Genomic DNA, 18,580 nt, shown 5'->3' with positions numbered 1-18,580 from the left:
CCATTCAACCTAATAGCATTCACTACAGACTCTGAAGTCATAGTTTAGGACCATATCCTCTTAACGACGTGTCCCAAATATCTTGGGAATTTTCACAGTTTCCCTAAGAACCTTCCTTCCCTCCCTGCTCTTCTGAGTAGCCACTTGCTATTTCTATATAGTCCACAGACAACTAATTACTACTGATCTAAATGACCTAGTCATAACTAGATGCACATGTGGCTCTCCGTTGAAAGGAGAAATGCTTTTGCTTCCCTCCCCATACACCTCAACCAAGCTCACTTCCCAGGGGTATGGGAATTAAATAAGAAGCTACTCATAAGGCTGTAAAATGAAACCACATGTAATGGTAACAGAAAAGTCATGTTTTAATTTAGAATTACTCACTGACTGACAAGAGAACCAAAATATGAATGTGTTCCGTAATGTTGATAGCTAAATGCCTTTCTCAAAGGATGTTAAAGGGAAAGGAGACAGCAGCAGCAGGCTGGAATGAATTTGAGAGAAAGCTGGGCATATGCTACAGCACCAGACAGAATTGCAAGGACCAAATGACACAGCAGAACAGCATAGGTATTGACCACCATTCCCACTCAGTACCTTTGATATCTCCTCTGGGGTTTCATAAATAATGTGGCTTCAGGGTAATTTTGGAAATAGCCTGGTCTTCTTTGGGGATAATTTTCTGGGATTGAATAAATCAGAGTCACCACTAACATTTCTTAGGCCGTGTCTGTACAGCACCCAGCACCATGCGGGGGTGCCTACAGTAGTTCAGGTCTGTATCCCAGCCCAGCTGCACTATTGTGCGAGGTGCAGGGTCAACCAGCTTAGGCAGAGGAGCACACTAGTGCATCTCAACTCTTCCTCCTCCCAGTGCTACTGCTGTAGCCCCGGCTCTGGTGTCCGCAGCATGGTGTCCTGTGCCATGCAAGTACACTTCCACATTTTCAGAAGGGAGCAGCTCTGGCTCTAGGGACTGTGGTACAGATTAAGACTGTTTACAGCCTTAGTAGTAAAAAATGTGCTATATGTTGTGTCTATAAAGCACGTAAGTGATGGGCAATGATACCCCATCAATTTTCATTGGTTTTCTCCTGTACTGTCCCACAAATACACTTAAGCAAGACCCATGGTAATTATGTCTCCTGAACACCCAGGAGAATGCTTTTGTATCTACAGCTCAGACAGGCTTTGCACACGTCTCTACCATGGGGTCTTCTCTATTTCTTAATTGTTTCTACTTCTGCTGCTGCCTAAATGACCTCCTGCCTGAATAACACAATGACATAAAGATGCATGTCTTTCCCATTTTCATGGGTTTTAGATTGATATATTCAGTATATTTCTCTCTCTAGTTCCTTATGTTTCGGATTGAGCATATCTGGACAGATTCAAGATTTCTATACCTTCCAGACACAGTACTCTTTCCCAGATGCCCTTAGACATCTCAGTCAAATGCTGTTTTCCACATAAGCTTCTTTTCCCTTCTCTGGTTCAGTAGATTCTAAGAGACCCCACAGAGAAGGAAGGCCAACATCAAGACCTTCAAATGCCATAGCAATAGCACTTGCCCTTTCCTTGTGAGCATTGCTGGGCAATCTCTGCCCATTCCATTATTCAACACTGGACTTACAGCAGAAGTTCAAAACCACCTTGCAATACACGCCCAGTGCAACTACATGCTAAGCACTACCAGTAAAACACTCAGAGAGGTTTATATTTTCTGAAAAGAGCTGCAACAATTTATTTGTGCTGGGAATTCTTCTCCATACATATTTATGGGGTCTGTTTACTTAAATAAAGCAATGTGTGAAATTCAACAGACACAGAACCTCAGAGAGAAGTCTTCTGTCTGGTTTAATTACAGAGAAAAGGAAAATACCCAAGGATTCTTTACTGTAGTGAAAGTTAAAGAGATCAACAGGAACCACTGCGGGTGGATGAAGCTTCTACATTTTAATGACTCCTGACATATCTTTAAGTCCTCCAGGCTTTCAAACCATTATGATACAAGGAAGTTCACTGTGGTCACTAGACAGACAGATACTGTCCCAGATTATGTACTGCCAGTTGTTAAAAAGGAGAAAAACACCTTCTGCTTCAAAGAAGGAGAGAAAAACAACACACCTTTTTTTATTATTATTTTATAAAAGTGTTCTATACCCAGGATGCAGAGGATGAGGGCAGAGCAGCCCTTACCCTGAGTTAAAGCTCTCTGGTTCTAATATGTACATCACAAGTAAGAAATAAAGAAAAAATCAAATCTTGGGAATGTCAGTTAGGGAAAAAAAAGCCTACCTGGGCAAAAGAGAGATTCATATGAAAGTGGAACCACCACGATTTCCCATATTCCCTCCTGTTTTGTTTGGGTTGAGGGTTGATTTGTCTACAGTATTTAAAGCTCCTTTTTAATGAGTTGTGTGAAATCTGGCAGACACATAACCTTTTTGAACAACAAAGAATTTCCTGCATTAATGAAGGAGAAAAGAAAGCCAAGAATTAATTTATTACAACACATTAATTACTGCATGAAATAAAAGTTCAAATAATCAGCAGGAACCACAAGGGTGAGGCAAAGGTGAGAGGAGATAAAATATGCACATTCTGCTTTAGCGATGGGCAAAAAAAGGCCCCATTACTACCAAACAAAAATATAAGAAATGTAGCTAGAGTTTGTTATTGCAGAAGAAAGGAATTATATTGAAGGAACTCCTGGAAGTCTTTCCTTGTGATGCACAGTTGCCCCAACCTTACACAGAGGGAGCAAAATAAAAGTAAAGACAGATCAACTGTGGCTAAGAAGAATGAGCGGATAGGTATACAGAACTGCACAGCTTGTTTTGAGGCAGATATGTCACACATTGAAAAGGCAGCTGGAGATTTGGAGGAAAGTTTTGCCACAAAAGGAGGATTAAAAAAATACACAAAAAGCTATGAAACTCTTCCTCTGAAACAGGGCTTTCAAATTGTATGTTGTAAAAATGTGTGTGCATGCACAGGTGGGGGTGTGTGTGTTGAAATACTTACAGAAGTTACATGACCGAGGGAAGTGGTGAAAACATCATTACTACAGGATGAAATATGAATGCAACAATTTGTATGCCCGTGCATGTACAAATGGAGTTGAAGTTCTTCTTTTGCAGTGCATATTGGAATAACTCCTAGAGACCAAGCAGCAGGGAACTGCATCTTACACATCCAAGTGTCCTGGTGTTCGTCACTCTTGTCTCCAGTCAAATCATAGAATCATGGAATGCTTTGGGATGGAAGGGACCTTTAAAGGTCATCTAGTCCACCCCCCTGCAATTGTCAGGGACATCTACAACTAGATCAGGTTGCTCAGAGCCCCATCCAGCCTGGCCTTGAACGTTTCCAAGGCTGGAGCATCTACCACCTCTCTGGGCAACCTGTTCCAGTGTTTCACTACTGTAATTGTAAAAAATTTCTTCCTTATATCCAGTCTGAAAATCAAAAAATGTCTCCACTCAAAGAAGCGACAATAACAATCTTACCGAGAGCCTAGCATTTTCTGTCTTGCATTTACTGCCTGTTGCCACAGCTCTGAGACCAGAACGCAGTATTGCATGGTATGTACTATGCATACGATGTACTACGTACAATGGCACTGACAAGTCTTGGTAGCTGTGCTGATGCCCTGCCCTTGCTAGTGACCAGGAAGAAGTGACTCAGTGCCACCTTCCACATTTTCATGTAAAGGTTTACTGGGAAAACCACAATACGGGGTATGAGATGAATGACTATAAACTTGCTTGATTAGCTAGCTTGAAGAATTTTGCTGAGTCAAATGTTGGGATAGCAATTGCCTTCTTTGGTTACCTATAAGGTGGTCTGCAAATCTTTTCACTGGAAGCACAAGATGAACATTTGTGGTCTTGCTTCTATTTCTGTGGTTCTAGGTTTCCTCAAAAGAAATATGGCTTTACAATCAGTAAGAGATGTGGGTGATAAAGATTCTTCATTTAGCCGTGAACCCACAGAACATAAACCAGAACCACAGATGGAAGCTCAGATTTCTTCCAATTCCCTCTGTGTGAACAGTCAATGTCAGACAGAAAGAGAGTTGTGTTGTAGGGGACGTCTTTGGTACTTGTTTCTGGATATCCCACAAGGCTATGTGGAGTGTAAGTCTCTTGCTCTAAAAAATAAAGGATGACATGAGACTCTTAACTGCAAAAGGAAATGGATCAACTGAATGCAAGATTGAGATACTCAGGGGACAGAAACAAGGCACTTCTAGAGGAGGTTTGCTCTGAAGGGGACAACACCTTCAGTCCTGCTGCTCCGCTGATGCAGAACACCTCAGAGATCACACACAAGTCCTGAGCTGCAGTAACAGCTTAAAGAAATCCAGCATACTTGGCAGTGTTCACCCAAGTGTGTTTGCAAGGCCAGCATTTCCTGGAACTGGAGTGCTGCTCCTTCCCCTTGCAGGTCTCCCACTCCAAGCACTGCTGGTTGTTTTGTGAACAGCCTCATTCACTGCATCCTGCACTTGCCTAGGGCTGGAAATCCATCTCCCCCTCTTCTCCCTCCTCCCAGCCTGCCGCTAGTTTTGATGGGATGTTTTTTCTCCCTGCATTAGCCTGCTCTCTGCTTCTCTCTCTTCCTGAGCTGGGTCTGTTTCCTCCTGCTAATCATTCATGCAGGAGAGCAGATGGCAGGGGGAGTGGATTTCTCAGTCGCTGGGAGTGTGTTAGCTTATACAGACACTAGGTTTTTCTCACACAAAGGGGGAATAATGCCAGCTGCAGAAGAAAGCAAGATATTCCAGAGCCTGGTTCCTAGCATCCCCTATTCTCTGTTCTTCATTCAAGCAGGATATATTTTGGGCAACACCATTCAGTTCTCAGTATGTATTTATACCAGTTACATCACATCGTGATTTTCCTTCTCTTGTTTTAAATTTTTAAGTAGGCTGAGAAAACAATTCACAGCATAACATTTATCAAAATGAATGAAGCTTTTTCATCTCAAGAAATAGCTGCAGTTCAGTACAGTCACAAACATTTAGGAGCAATATTTTCAAGACTGTAGTGGAAGCATCCGTAGTCCTCTGCAAATTTTCCATATTCAGACAGTGCAGGTCAGTTGCGATGAGGTAAGCAGGACATGGGTAGGATCTTTCTGACATGAGGGGAGGACATTTGTATGTACACCTTCCTTGCAAACTGCACTAGGACACTCACCACCGTCCCTATGCCTGGTTCAGCGATGAGGGCATTGCTGGGTGTGTTCCCAATAGGCAGCCTGTACAAGCCATGCATGCTGTTTTGTAGCCCAGCAGTATTTACTGCCACAGAAACAGACCACTCCATGCCAGTTGGCCTCAGTACCCAGGGACGCTCCTGGACATGTATAATTTATTAGACTAGATGTAACTGTGCTACAAGTACCCACACAGGCATCTCAGTTTTGCTGGCCCAAGTGACCTTTTCATTAGCATGCCAAGATGTTGCCACTGGAATGCGGCTGCAATTATCATTGATAAAGCTTCTGTCGCAGTTACCACCGTCACCAAAATAAAATGCAGATAAGAATATACATACACTTACCCAGCCCTTGCAATCTGACCAGCTCTAGCTGACAAACCACTGTTAAGGACATCATCAGCAAAGCTACTGTTGTAGCATCATTAATAAAGAACAGCAATGCTTTATGTAGAGTCTTTCAATCAAAATTTTGCCTAGTAGGTTCTGTAGCAATAACAAAGTGCAGTCACCTTTTGATTTATAGTGACATTCAATGGGTACCGCAAGACCAGCACAGAGAAAGAAGTTATTGGTAAAGGCCACTGGGGTCTGTGCTGTTTTAATTGAAGCAACAACGCTGTCTTTGACTGCTACGCAAGTACTGCCTGACTTTCAGAGTTTTTGCTGTTTTTCAGAAATCCTGAACTGAAATGACCTTGCAGAAAACTATATGCAACCGAAACCAGCTATTCAGAAAGTCAACCAAGTCCAGATTTTAATCTGCAGTTTCAAAAGCTTCTCTCTCATGCTGTAAATTAAGGTAACCGAGTGGTAAATCAATCGAGTTGCGGTGGGGGAAAGCTGGTGAGAGAGGAAAAATCAGACCTGTCTGATGTTTAGCACAAATAGAGCAAAAACTCTATTTCAATTTTATGTCAGGAGAATGAGCAGCAGGAGCCAATGGGCTTCCAAGCAGTCATTTACCAGTTTATCAAGGCAAGTCTTGCAGAGAAAAAGTCAGCAAGTAGGAAGAGGGAAAAAAATCCACATGACAAAGTAATTTAAGGTACTGTCTTCAGACATCAGAACCCATTTAATTAAATCTCTTACTAACGCAAATGCCACTTTGCTTCCATTTGTCATCAGTGATGCTAGACTGTCAAGGTAACACAAAGAATACTTAAGAAATGTGTTTTCATTACATGTCTCACAGATAAAAGCTTCAGCAGTCTGAGCAGAAAATGAAAGAATTACAACATTCCCTGGTTACATCATATGTAACATGTAGTGCACGTACCTCCCTTCTAGAATGGTTTCTTCATCACCACAAAACTTAGGCTATTGTGGCTATAATGCACCTACTAATATTAGGTCCCTGCCACGTGTAACTGAGACGTGGCTTTTGCCATGAAGCCTGTCAGTAACTTCTTTTCACATTACAGCAGAAAAAGTGTATTCAAAGAAGGTAGCTGTAAGAAAGGCAAATGGAATAATCGTTCAAGATTCAACAGGGAAGCATGAACTCAGCTCAGTCCTGTTTTGGTCTATCAGTCATACAATGATCAATCGATCAATGAGGAGTTCAATCTCCTGAGCCCAAAATTGCATGACAGGATTCTTAAATGCTTTGGACTCATGCCCTTTAAGCCCAGTTGAAGTTGAGACTTGGCCAAATGTTTCAGAGTGTAACAGTGTTTTGTTGAATTGGGAATTTACCCACGGAATCATGAAAAGAAGTTTTTTGTGCAGTACTATTGTTTGCAGAAAACCTGGAAACATGTATGGCTATTTACAGCAATAAAGACATGCTAGAATATCAACAACTTTCAGAGTCAACCAGGAGGCTCCTCTGAGCAGTTTAAGTTGTATTCACACAGCAGAGCCTTGGGAAAACACGCTGAGACACTTGCTGTAGGGTTATTCCAAGCATTCAAGCCCAGTCACATTAGCACCTGAAGCAATGCTCTCCAGCCCTATTAGTATTCGTTATTTGCAACACCAATATGCAGAAACAACCTTCTGGACAACCCAACACCACCCCCTTGCTATACTTTATAACTTGGATTTCCTCCTCCCCAACTCCCAACTGTTGCTGGCTCACTGGCACGTTTTTTTCTTCCTCCACTTTGCTGTAATTGCTTTATGCTGAGGCTCTATTGATCTGTTGAGGATGTGTGAGCGGGGGAATTCCTTGACAACTCGGAGGCCACAGGTCTCTGCCTGCTGGCAAGCAAGCATGGGGAAGTCAGACAGGCAGAGGTGCCGGGCGAAATCTCAATTCCTTTTTACTGAACACCATCTCTCCTGTGCCAACGACACCCCCGCTCTTTCCACAGCCTAGCAGAAGCATACAAATAGCCACATGAAATTGTGGTAGCTCCTGCCTCTCCCAGGCCGTAAGACAGACAGAAAAACAAAAAAGAAAACAAAGTCTAACAGAAGAACAGGCAGGCTAAGCATGTTATTTACAGCGAGGCAGATGTTTGATCCTGTGAGTTGCTGAACCTGGTTCTTGCAGCCCAAGCTGCTGGTTAGCCTCCTTTTCCATGTAGTTTTCAAAGTTCTGTAGTTCTCTTTCTCAGGAATTGAACTGCTGTTCCACCCACCACTCGCACTGAACAGAACATTTTCTGTTCCTTTGGTGTTGTGCATCCCCTATGCTGGCAGCAGAGCCTACTGGGAGCCACACAGTCCTGAATGCAGCCACACTGGTTGTCACCCACTGTTTCCCCAAATGTTAATAGTTTCATAGCTCAATACCAAATGTTTATCCTGGGTCACAGCAATGACCAGGGATGCTTTAGAAGTCTCATTACTGGTTAATGAAACAGATAGTCTGTTTGTTGTGAACCAACTCACACTGGGCATCCAAGCAGCCTCCTGCCTGATTTCAAATGCTGAGGTTTTACCTAACCAAGCATCCAGGCATGAAGGTGCCAGCACTTCAAACCTCACTATTCCCCAGATCTTTGGACTGGCTTTCTTGCATGGATGCCGTCAAAGTTGGGCCGAGCAGAACGCACAAAGTACTCGCTTCTCTTCGAAAGAGCACAAAGCTCTTTCATTAACAGTTCCTGCAATGCAATGTCATTTTGTCCTTCACCATGAGAATTGTTGGTGAAAACAGATTAGTCCTTTTATTTGGAGCACTCCCAGCATAAGAGAAGAGGGATTTGATAAAATTGAAGGTCTGCTGTGGTTCAGAAAGCAATTTTGATGCCCACCTAAGCTTTTGCAAGACATTCATTCTCCAGCCATGCAAGCTGCATTGCAGCCAATATTAGAAAAAAAGGAAAAAAAATGAGTGGGTGTAATAAGGCGATTGCAAATGGTGTGTGCAAACATAGAAGATGCTCTTACGTTCTTGTTTGGGAGATTTTTGTAAGCAGAAATAATGAGGCCCAACTAAGTTGATATAAAAGAAACATGCTAAGCCCATTGGACTAGATTACAGAGATGGACCCATTAGAGAGCAAAGTTGACACTGATCAGTATACATCAGATGGGATTTTTTTTTTCCTCCTTGCCTCCAAGATTTGTTCTGTCACACGATAAATATGATTTTTCTTATTAGGACTTAGAGGTTGAAGACTTTATATTGGTCCAGCAGCACAGGGTCTCAGGAATTGTCTGGGCTTGTCCCAGTGTAAGCTTATTTTAGGTTGTTCTAGCAACAAGGAAACCATTGCTTAAATTTGTTTTATTTTTACTTTAGAGTGGTAACAAATAGTTATTCTATAAGGACTGTTGAGTTGTTTGCACCTTTCCTCACCTCTGTGTTATCAGTAATCTGCTCTTCTAATCCTGCGTACACGAGGCTTCTTGTGCAGGGCTTGTCACTTAGATAAGGGATACTGCATGCTGTTACTTACCACTCTGCCCCGCAGCATGCAAAGTAAATAGACATGAAGCAGGGAAAGCAAAGAGACATGTTGGTATATTAGACATCCTTAGCAGATGACCATGGAGCCCTGGAGGTTCCATCTTTGCTCTGTACAGAAGCGTAGCTCTGCACTCCTTGCTGCTCCTGCCAGCAAGCGTTGCAGTTGCACTTTGCTGCCTGCAACAGGCAATACTTGGTAGGCTGGATGGGCTGTTATGCCAGTGTGTCGGATGAGCAGCTCAGTTCCTTTAGCTGCCTAATTCACCTCCTTAAACAATTCAACACTCGATTTCTTTAATTCAGGCCCCTCTGAATATCTCCTGGCCTGCAAGCCATTTTCAGCTAGCAACACAGTTGAAATACAGTACTGGTAGAAATTGAGCTGTCATCTTGCTTTGATGTCAAAAGGCTTTTGTAACTTGAGCCCCTGATTGTTTCGGTATCAAGATGACAAGGCAAGAAATATGCTTCTATTTGAACAAGCAAGACACCTGCCAAATAGCTGCACACAGTGATACGTGGCTGCCTGTGACTGACACCTTTTTCTGCTAAAACCAGAGCATGGTTCCCTTGTGAAGAGCCATTGGCAGTGCAGAATGTACCTCAGCTCTCCCTGCACTGAGTCCCCGGAGAAGAGCTGCTTAGTCTGACTGCAGCATGCAGCAGCCTGTTGTCATCCCAGCCCCTTGCCCTTGAGAAAGTGGCTGCCTGTAGCAGCAGCAGGAACGGCTGCTGCCCAAGGGAGAAAGGAATGACTTGATGTAAAGCTCTCCAGGCTGCGTGTGTCCCATGCAGAGTCAATGACCTCAGCAGCCTATACACAGGGCAAAGCTAACAACCTGAGGAGTTGTCACAGGGTGTAGCAGTTTCTGCAACAGCCATGCTTTCCAACCTAGCTAGGCAGAGTAAGAGGTGAGAGAAAAGGGCCTGCTGGGTCCCTTGAGAGCCAGAATTGCTGTAGATTGTGCCGCAGCTGTTTCGCTCTTTGTCTTTTGCAGAGTTACTTCCCAGAGGTTGGGAGACAGGTATGTTTACACGGCATGAGTTCTGTTCCTTACAGAGCAAAAGGCACTATAAAACAGCAATGAAGAACAAGGATGGCCTATCAAGATGATAGCAATAACATGGAGAGCCTAAAGCATTTAACCAGGTAGGGCTTGCAACTAACCTTGTGTTGTGGTTTAACCCCAGCTGGCAGCTAAGCACCACACATCCACTCACTCACTCCCCACCCTGGTGGGATGGGGGAGAAAATTGGAAGGGCAAAAGTGAGAAAACTCATTGGTTGAGATAAAAACAGTTTAATAATTAAAAAGAAACAACAACCACCAACAGCAGCCACCCACACCAACCACAACAACAACCACCACAACAACTTGTAAGGACAAGAGGGGGAGGAAAAAAAAAACACAAACAAAAAAACCCCACAACAGAGAAATAAAACCCAAGAAAGACAAGTGAGGCAAATGAAAACAATTGCTCACCACCAACCAACTGACACCCAGTCAGTCCCTGACCTGTGTTCCCCCACCAACATCACCCCTAGTTTTATTGCTGAGCATGACGTCATATGGTGTGGAATATCCCTGTGGTCAGCTGTCCCAGCTGTGTCCCCTCCCAACTTCTTGTGCACCCCCAGACCACTCGCTGGTGGGGTGGTGTGAGAAGCAGAAAAGACCTTGACTCTGTATAAGCACTGCTCAGCAATAACTAAAATACCTCTGTATTATCAACACTGTTTCCAGCACAAATCCAAAACATAGGAGGAGGGACAGTGGGGTGGGAATGGGGTGCAGGGAAGTGGGGGAGATGTTCGAGTTTGGGTGGGGGGCAATGGGCAGGTGGGGGGGTGCAGGCAGTGCCCCAGAGGTCTGGAGGCAGAGAGGTTGCGGGGGGGGGTGTGGAATATGGGGGCGTGGAGGGAGGGAGGGGAAGAGGGGAGTCAGACACAAGATAGGAGGGCAGGGGATGTGGAGAGGCATGTCACAGGAAAAAAAAACCTGGCAAAGTGGGAAAACTCGGAAACGCTCACGTGGGAGATAAACTTGCATAGGGGCAAACACAGAAAAAGCTCGTGATGGGGGAATACTCATGAGGGAGGAATACAGAAAAAACTCATGAGGGGGTGAACACAGAAAAACTCACGTGGGAGAGAAACTCTCATGAGCGGCGAACATGGAAAAACTCGCGGGGGGGAACACTCATGGGACAGGGGAGGGGGAGATGGACCACAGCAGGGGATATGAGTAAATGCAAATTGTGATGAACATTTCATGGCTACTATGGAAGTGTGAGCTCCTAGTGTTCAGTTAAGAGCAGGTTTAGAGACAACAGAGTAGAAATCATGAACAACTGGGAACCAATTAAAAGAGAGCATGCAAGTAGATGGAGTAAGGTAAAAAATAAACCCAAGAGCCTAACACTGAGGAAGAAATAGTTATCAACACCATGCATCTACCAGCAAAAAAGAGAAATAAATAGCTACTGTAAACAGCGTAGCCCTCCTGGGGAAAGCCTCAGGACTCTGGCAGCTCCTCAGACCCTTCCCCTCTCACACATACATGGTTTTCTACATAACATTTTTTAACTGTATTAATAAGGCTTTTCTGTATTAGTTGGGATTGAGAATGTATTATGTTGTAGCAAAGCTAACAGGTAAGATTGGGTAGCTGTTAAAACAATCAGCCATTGCCATTCTTGCCTGCAACTCATCACACAACTTTCTGGTGTGGAAACTGAAGACAGTGGTGAGGTTTCTTCCCATGATACTGAGTGGCAGCACACTGACCATCTCAGACTCTCAAGGATGCAAGGGTCAGATTTTCATCTTTATATCCTTTTCCTTTCCTAGGATCTTCCATAGCTTACTCAGGCATACACCACAGGATCTGGCAGTTTTCTATTATTCCAGGAAAGGACCTCTGTCCTTTTTTGTAAATAATGCAGGCATTTTCATGAATGTCAGATAATCTTCAGGTTTTTATTGGTATTCTAGCTCTGGGGCTCCTATGAACTTTTAAAATCAGCCCTGAAAAGAACGATACTAACCATTTTCCCTGGAATTATCTAACAGCTTTTCCTGACTTGACATTATCAGTTATACTAAATGAATGGCGATTCCAGAGAAATAAAGGTAGAAACAATATTGTGAAAACACACAGTTAACACAGAACTTAATCCACAGTGAATCTCTAGTTGGTTCACTATATTCATTGTTACAGCACATCACAAAAGAAAACCCCCTGTCCCCCCAACCCACTTCACAGAGCATAAACCACCAAAAACCACCACCAACAGAAAAATCTTTCTACTTCTTCCTAGCAACAGTCTTAACCTTGATCCTAAACTGTTTCTTAATTTTCACATGTGATATGACAAAACATTAGGAACTTGGAGATTTTTAACAACTGAAATTTAGGGGGAAGCCTAGATAGAAGCAACAGTCTTGCATTAAAACTATGGCAGATTCTCAGAAGAGTTTGAAAGTAGTTTTTCAGTCTTGCATTTGGGAAGATTTGAAGCATCAACCCTTTCATTTCCTTTGTCAGAATGCAAGATGTAATTTCTGATCAAAAGAATTCAGCATCTCTGATTCAAAGACTTTCAGAAAGTGTTTTCTTTCAGTAGGTTTCTGTCTCTGTGGACCAGAGGAGAAGCTAATTTTGAAATGTTTAAGCTTTCCAGGGATGAAAGCTCTATTTCTGGACCAGCTCTACTGAATACATTGTGTGCCACTTGGTCTTTGTGCTGGGAAAGAGCTTTGAAACCACCTCTCAGACACACAGAATGAAGCCAGCCCAATTCTGCTCTTTGGTCATGGAGTTTAGCATCACATAGAGCTGACACCAAACTGAGAGGGTTTACATCAGAAATGACAGATGACAAGATGGTTGCCACCCTTATCAACTCTGTCCTGCCACCAGCTCTTGAGTCTGAACCCACCTGACACCAGGACAGCTCCAGTTTATAGCTGTTAAAGGTGAAAGGATGTATTTTTCATGTCAGCAGAGCGGAACAGTTGGTAATTTTTCCAGAGCACAGATTACAGCAGGATGCTAGGCAGCCATCAATTCTGACATGCCATTTGGAGAGTCCCTGTTGCTGCGTACCAAATGTCTAACCCACAGCTCGGGAAAGAACTGGAAGGTGAAATACCAGCTGATATGCATTTAATAAGCTAGTATTTCTGCAGTTTTGTGATTTTTTTCTAACAATCCTTTAAAGATTACAAAATATGCCTAACAGTTTGCTGAAAATGCTGAGATTTAGCCAAGATTGAGTCACACATACACACTGATGGGAGGTAAGCATTCAGGTGCATACATTGAACAACAAGTTCTACAGATATTTCAATTAGTCTAAAACATTTAACACATTTAGGTTTGGAGATTGACATGGACACAGGCAATATTATGAAAAAGGAGGACAGTAATTTTCTGCCCTTTTTCCCCTTCGCAGGTGGGGAAGCAGTGAAGAAGGTTTCTCATTAAAGGGCAGACCTGAGCAGAGAGACTATCCTTGCAGAAGTTTATAGGTCTGGCTAGAGACTACTGAATGTTAAGTCAAAGCCACAGCATCATGTCTGAAGTGAAGGCATGTTTCAGATCTGTCAGTGATCTGTTACACTACCAACACTTGGTTGGCAGGTTGTGGCTAGAGGGGAATGCAGCCTGCCTAAACAACAATCATCCTTTCCCTGACCATCCTGTTCTCTCATGAAGGCAGCGCTGACCTTAATAGGTCACTAGATCCACTCTCCCATGTGAGAGAAAACACCCCTCAGGAAACAACGTCTTGGCTGTTGGTTATTCAGGCATGTGCACAGATAACTCTCCAGCTCCTACCCTCAGAAAGTCTCCATAAGGCTGACTCCTACTGTTCTGGGCCATCTGGATACATCAATTCTAAAGTACTCTAATAGAAAAGCAGTCCATAATGTACTAGAAGACAACATGCAGTGTTAGCTGGGCACTAGAGATGAGGTAGATTAAGTATTCCCCAACAGTTGCCATGTGCGATTTTTACTGTGAATGTAGGGTGTGTGGGCATTTAACAGACAGTGCTCTCACTTGAAACAAAACCTCATTGACAAGACGGTCCCAACTGTTTTACAGTTAATTTAAAAAAAAAAATCCATACAAATCCTGATTAACCCATGTAGCTCACTGTGAGAAAATATCACTTGTTACACCTTAAAGGCTTTCCAGTGCCCCAGAGAAACAACTAGATTCTGCAGGGCTCCAGCAGACCTGTTTCAAGCCCTGACACTGACAAGGCAGTCTTTCTAACAACACTAGGAAGGATAACATGGCAGCAGCTTTTATTTTTCATTCTTTACTTAACAAAATGACCCACTACCTAGAATTAGACTAAAACATCTTCCCTTGAAGTATAGTGTATGAAACACACCGTGCAAATTACATGCCTTTCTTTGATGTATTCAGGTTTAGCAACCAAGTAAGAAGGGCCATACAGTTACTGCAGGAAGTTAGCTCTTATGCTATTCTGTGCCTCAGGCAATTCCCCACCTCTCTTACAGAGGGAAGCAGTGAACACACCCCAGGGCAGTATTCTGTGTGATGTAACTCCAGCCAGCAATAAAGCATTACGAGATTACTCTGATGCAAATGCATCATAGGAAAAAGGGTCATCTACTGCCTCCCCTACCATTTTCCTCACAGCATTTCTGTCACCCTGATTTACTGCTCTTCTGTCTAGAGAAGTGAAGGGTAATCCTGTTGTGCAACTACCTCCTTCTCCTGTAATTAATTTGTTGCTTGAAGGAACAAAACTAAATGACTTTTAATTTCATTTTAAAATAAACTGTGCTTTGCAACTCCTTTTGCAGAAACTAGAAAGGAGCTAATTTTCTTCTGGATCATGTTGTTCTTTCTTAGCATTGTGTGCTTGGTAAATTATATTAGCACAGCATGAAGTTGGCACAAGATATGTGATGCAGCCTCAACTGTAAAATCAAAACTGTTTGGCTGGAAGAATAAAGGATATTGCCCCCACCCCACTCTATCCATGATATTCAGGGAAGGGGAAAAGCACAGTTTGGCTATGTTCCTTAATTTGTCATTAAAGCATACAGATATATTCTACAGCACATTCCTTTTGACTGATGTTAAATGCCTGACTAATTCTGTAGGCTGAGATCAGAAGAAGTGACAAATCTATAAAATTTTCATTAAGTTAGTTTTAATATGACATATATTGTACTTTCTTGTCTTGGATCAGAATCAACTCTTGGATGTTACTTTAAAGAGTTTTGCTCAACCTCTGCAAAGAGTTCTGCCAACTGTATAGACTGGATGGCCAATAAAGAAATCCAAGATAATTGATTCAGGATCTAGCCCCAATATATTCCCTGTCAAAAGGAACAACTTCAACATTTTCTCAGGTTAGGACCTCTTTAGCATGCCTCACTAAACAAATTTGGCCAAGACACTCAATCCACTGAAGAAACATGTTGTCATGGAACACCTCTTTTGTCACCCCCATAAGGCTTCTCTGGATTTCAGATAAATTCAGATGCTCTGAATTTCCATTAAAATAGCCAAAATTTTGTTTTGGATCAATTTCATGTTGAACAACTGTTTTTCCTGTTAAAGTTTTCAATGGACATGGGTTTTGGGTATGATGAAATGCCAAGCAAAAAGCATGAAAGGGGCTTGTTATAATTTTTACTCAAGTTTTCTCTGAAATCCTCTACTCCATTTTTATAACCAGCTTTGAAACTTACATACTAATTATTTCAAATAGCAGAGCTTCATCCATGCTGAAGACCATTAAAATGTAGTTATCTTAAAGGGTCTCTCCACTTATCTTGCACACCCTAGCAAAGAGCAAACTCTTCAGAAATAGGTTTAGAACCCCATTAGCTGCAGTTACCTGCAGCTGGTAGCACTGAACCTCAAATTCAGCTGTTTTAGCCCTGCTGTAGGGCAGAGGACTCCCAAACCCGAGGGAAAACAGAATGAGGATTTGGCTCCATTTTGGGTAACGATCCATAAAGCAGCTCCTGAGTCAGCACCTTGGACAGGGGAAGAAACGGGAGTCGATGGTCCTCAGAGGGCGGCCACCTTCCCATGCATGAGCACACACATGAACCGAGCGGTGCTTCTTCCCAAGAGAGATCAGTCCATGAGGCTTTCTTGGTCAGGAAGACTCCAAGAAGTCCTAGAGTTTTGACACTAGCAATAAGGATGTTAGGGAATAAGTACAGAGAGAAAAGGGGGATGAAGTATGAGCACAACCTCCAAATCACCTGCATTACTGACAGGTTTGGTAAGACCCTGCAGTAGCTGCAATGTAAAGGCAGTGAGGTGAGGAATACTTCTTAACCACCACAGCTGTATACTGTTCCCAACATTTCAAGTCCACTAAAGGATAAGCAATATGAAAAAAAAATAGAAGTAGAAAAGAGATTAAAATTAAGGTATGCGTATTCATACTGCAACTGGTGATAGCACAGCATAACAGTACATGGTGAGAGCATGCGAATTTTTTAAAAAAAGAAAGGAAAGCAATTAATATGATAAACTCTGTAGACAGGAGATACCTAAGCCATAAAAGGGCTCAAGACTCAATGAATTTTCAGGAAAACTGGCAAAGAGTACACCAAAATGCTCCAGAATTTACTAGGTCTCTCAATCTTTTTTTTTTTTTTTTTGATAGAATGCTTCAAGAAAATCAAAGCCCCAGTTGTTTTGTCAGTCTGTCCCTCAGCTTATTCATTAGAGGGAAACAATTAACCTTCCAGCACAAATACCAACTCATATACTTAAGAAATGGCATAGAATGAGTGATGTGCAGTCTGAAATTAAGGTACGCAATGTTTTAAGCTCTTGAACAGACTGAAGATACCTACTAAGATAGAAAGACATAAAGTGAGGTTGCCTGCTGAACTGATCACACCAGTGTAGCCACAAGAATAGCCTCCTCATTACATATTTGTGGTGGTGCATCTCCCTCCCCCTTCCTCTGGACCACCTTACGACCACAGACACCCCTGCCAAGGCTTGGCCTCTGAGCAATGAGTCTGGCTATCAGGCACCCCTTGGTCGTACCAGGCACTCTTGCATGGTTGAGTTGGGGAACAAGAATGCCTTGATCCCACCTGGCATAATCAGTCACCCCTTGACAGCTTGGGAACACCTCATTGTGGATCATAACTCGGGCGGATCAGTAGAGGAGGATCGTACTTGCCTTGCTGAGATTAATGAGAACTCAGCAATAACTGACTGCAGCTGTGACCAGAATGAAAATTTACTGATGCCTAAAGTCAATCATCTCACAACCCTATAAACAGCGGTACCATGGGAGACTCTTTGAGCTCTTCTGGACTGCAGCGGGCTGTGCCAGTATCTCTCGCTGAGTGGGACGCCTCTCAGAGCTGCGAACTGTTAAGTTTGCATACAGAGGCCTGGCAACAGGACCTGGGCTGATCTCCAGTGCCCTTCACTCCTTGAGGTTCAACCCTTCGCCCGTTGAGACAATCATTGAAGCGAGTATTTCACTGAACTCAAGGGGAATTTTTTGATGGGTATCTTTATCTGCACATATCAAACTCGCAAGGGATTTTAAGAGGCATTCTTTTATTAGGCCTATTGTGTGATTGTATGTGTGTATTATACAAATACTGTAGTAAGTTTTATTTAGTCACTTTGTAGATGCTAGAGTAACCAATGAGTATTTACTACTAAATTCTTCTGATTCTGTCCTTACTGTGAATAAACCTAAGTTGCTGCTAAATACATATAATCTTTAGACATAAACCGTTGACCAAGTCTGAGACTAGGATTGGATCCAGCCGCACCTAAACTCCTCTCTGAGACGGAGTTTAGAAAACAAGGGGGTCCGTTCCAAACCTCGTGACTCAATGGGAGGGCCTCCTTTACTCCCGCCTTGTATTCCCCTCCCCCCCCGCCTCTCTCTCATTAAATAAGTAATAGAGTGAACCTTGCCATCAAACTCTTAAATCACCCTTTTATAACTTTCTATTAAAATCACTATTTACAAATATCTGTGGCAGTGATTATTTTAAGCGACTTAACTGCTCATTCGCGACAATATTGCAACATATCACAATAAGCTAGAATAAGTAAGAACTTCAACAAAACTCTAGGCATCCACTGAAGTAGAGAACTTCAGTACAAAATGCTTTTAAAAGTTGTAACTCACCTGAAGAACTGCTTTCAGAGTACATACCTTTCTATTAACCTGTAAAGCAAGATGGTCAAATAATGTAATTGAGCAAATAAGATGAGAGATCTGACAAAGGCCTTCAGTCCCATGACAATTTACTGCAACTTACTTGGCAAGAAATACTGACAGCTTAGCTAATATCTAGAGTGCAAGTTTGAGCTTCATCAGCACAGCTAGTCTGGGCATTCTCCAAAAGGTCTTCACCACACTTGAGAAGACTATATTTACTGCAGGGACCACCATCAGTGAAGACATTTACGTTGTTCAGGAAATC

The sequence above is a fragment of the Nipponia nippon genome, unplaced genomic scaffold (assembly GCF_047370975.1).
Source record: "Nipponia nippon isolate SJK-2023a ecotype South Korea unplaced genomic scaffold, ASM4737097v1 scaffold_3, whole genome shotgun sequence".
Taxonomy (NCBI): Eukaryota; Metazoa; Chordata; class Aves; order Pelecaniformes; family Threskiornithidae; genus Nipponia; species Nipponia nippon.
Note: the sequence above shows the minus strand (reverse complement) of the source record.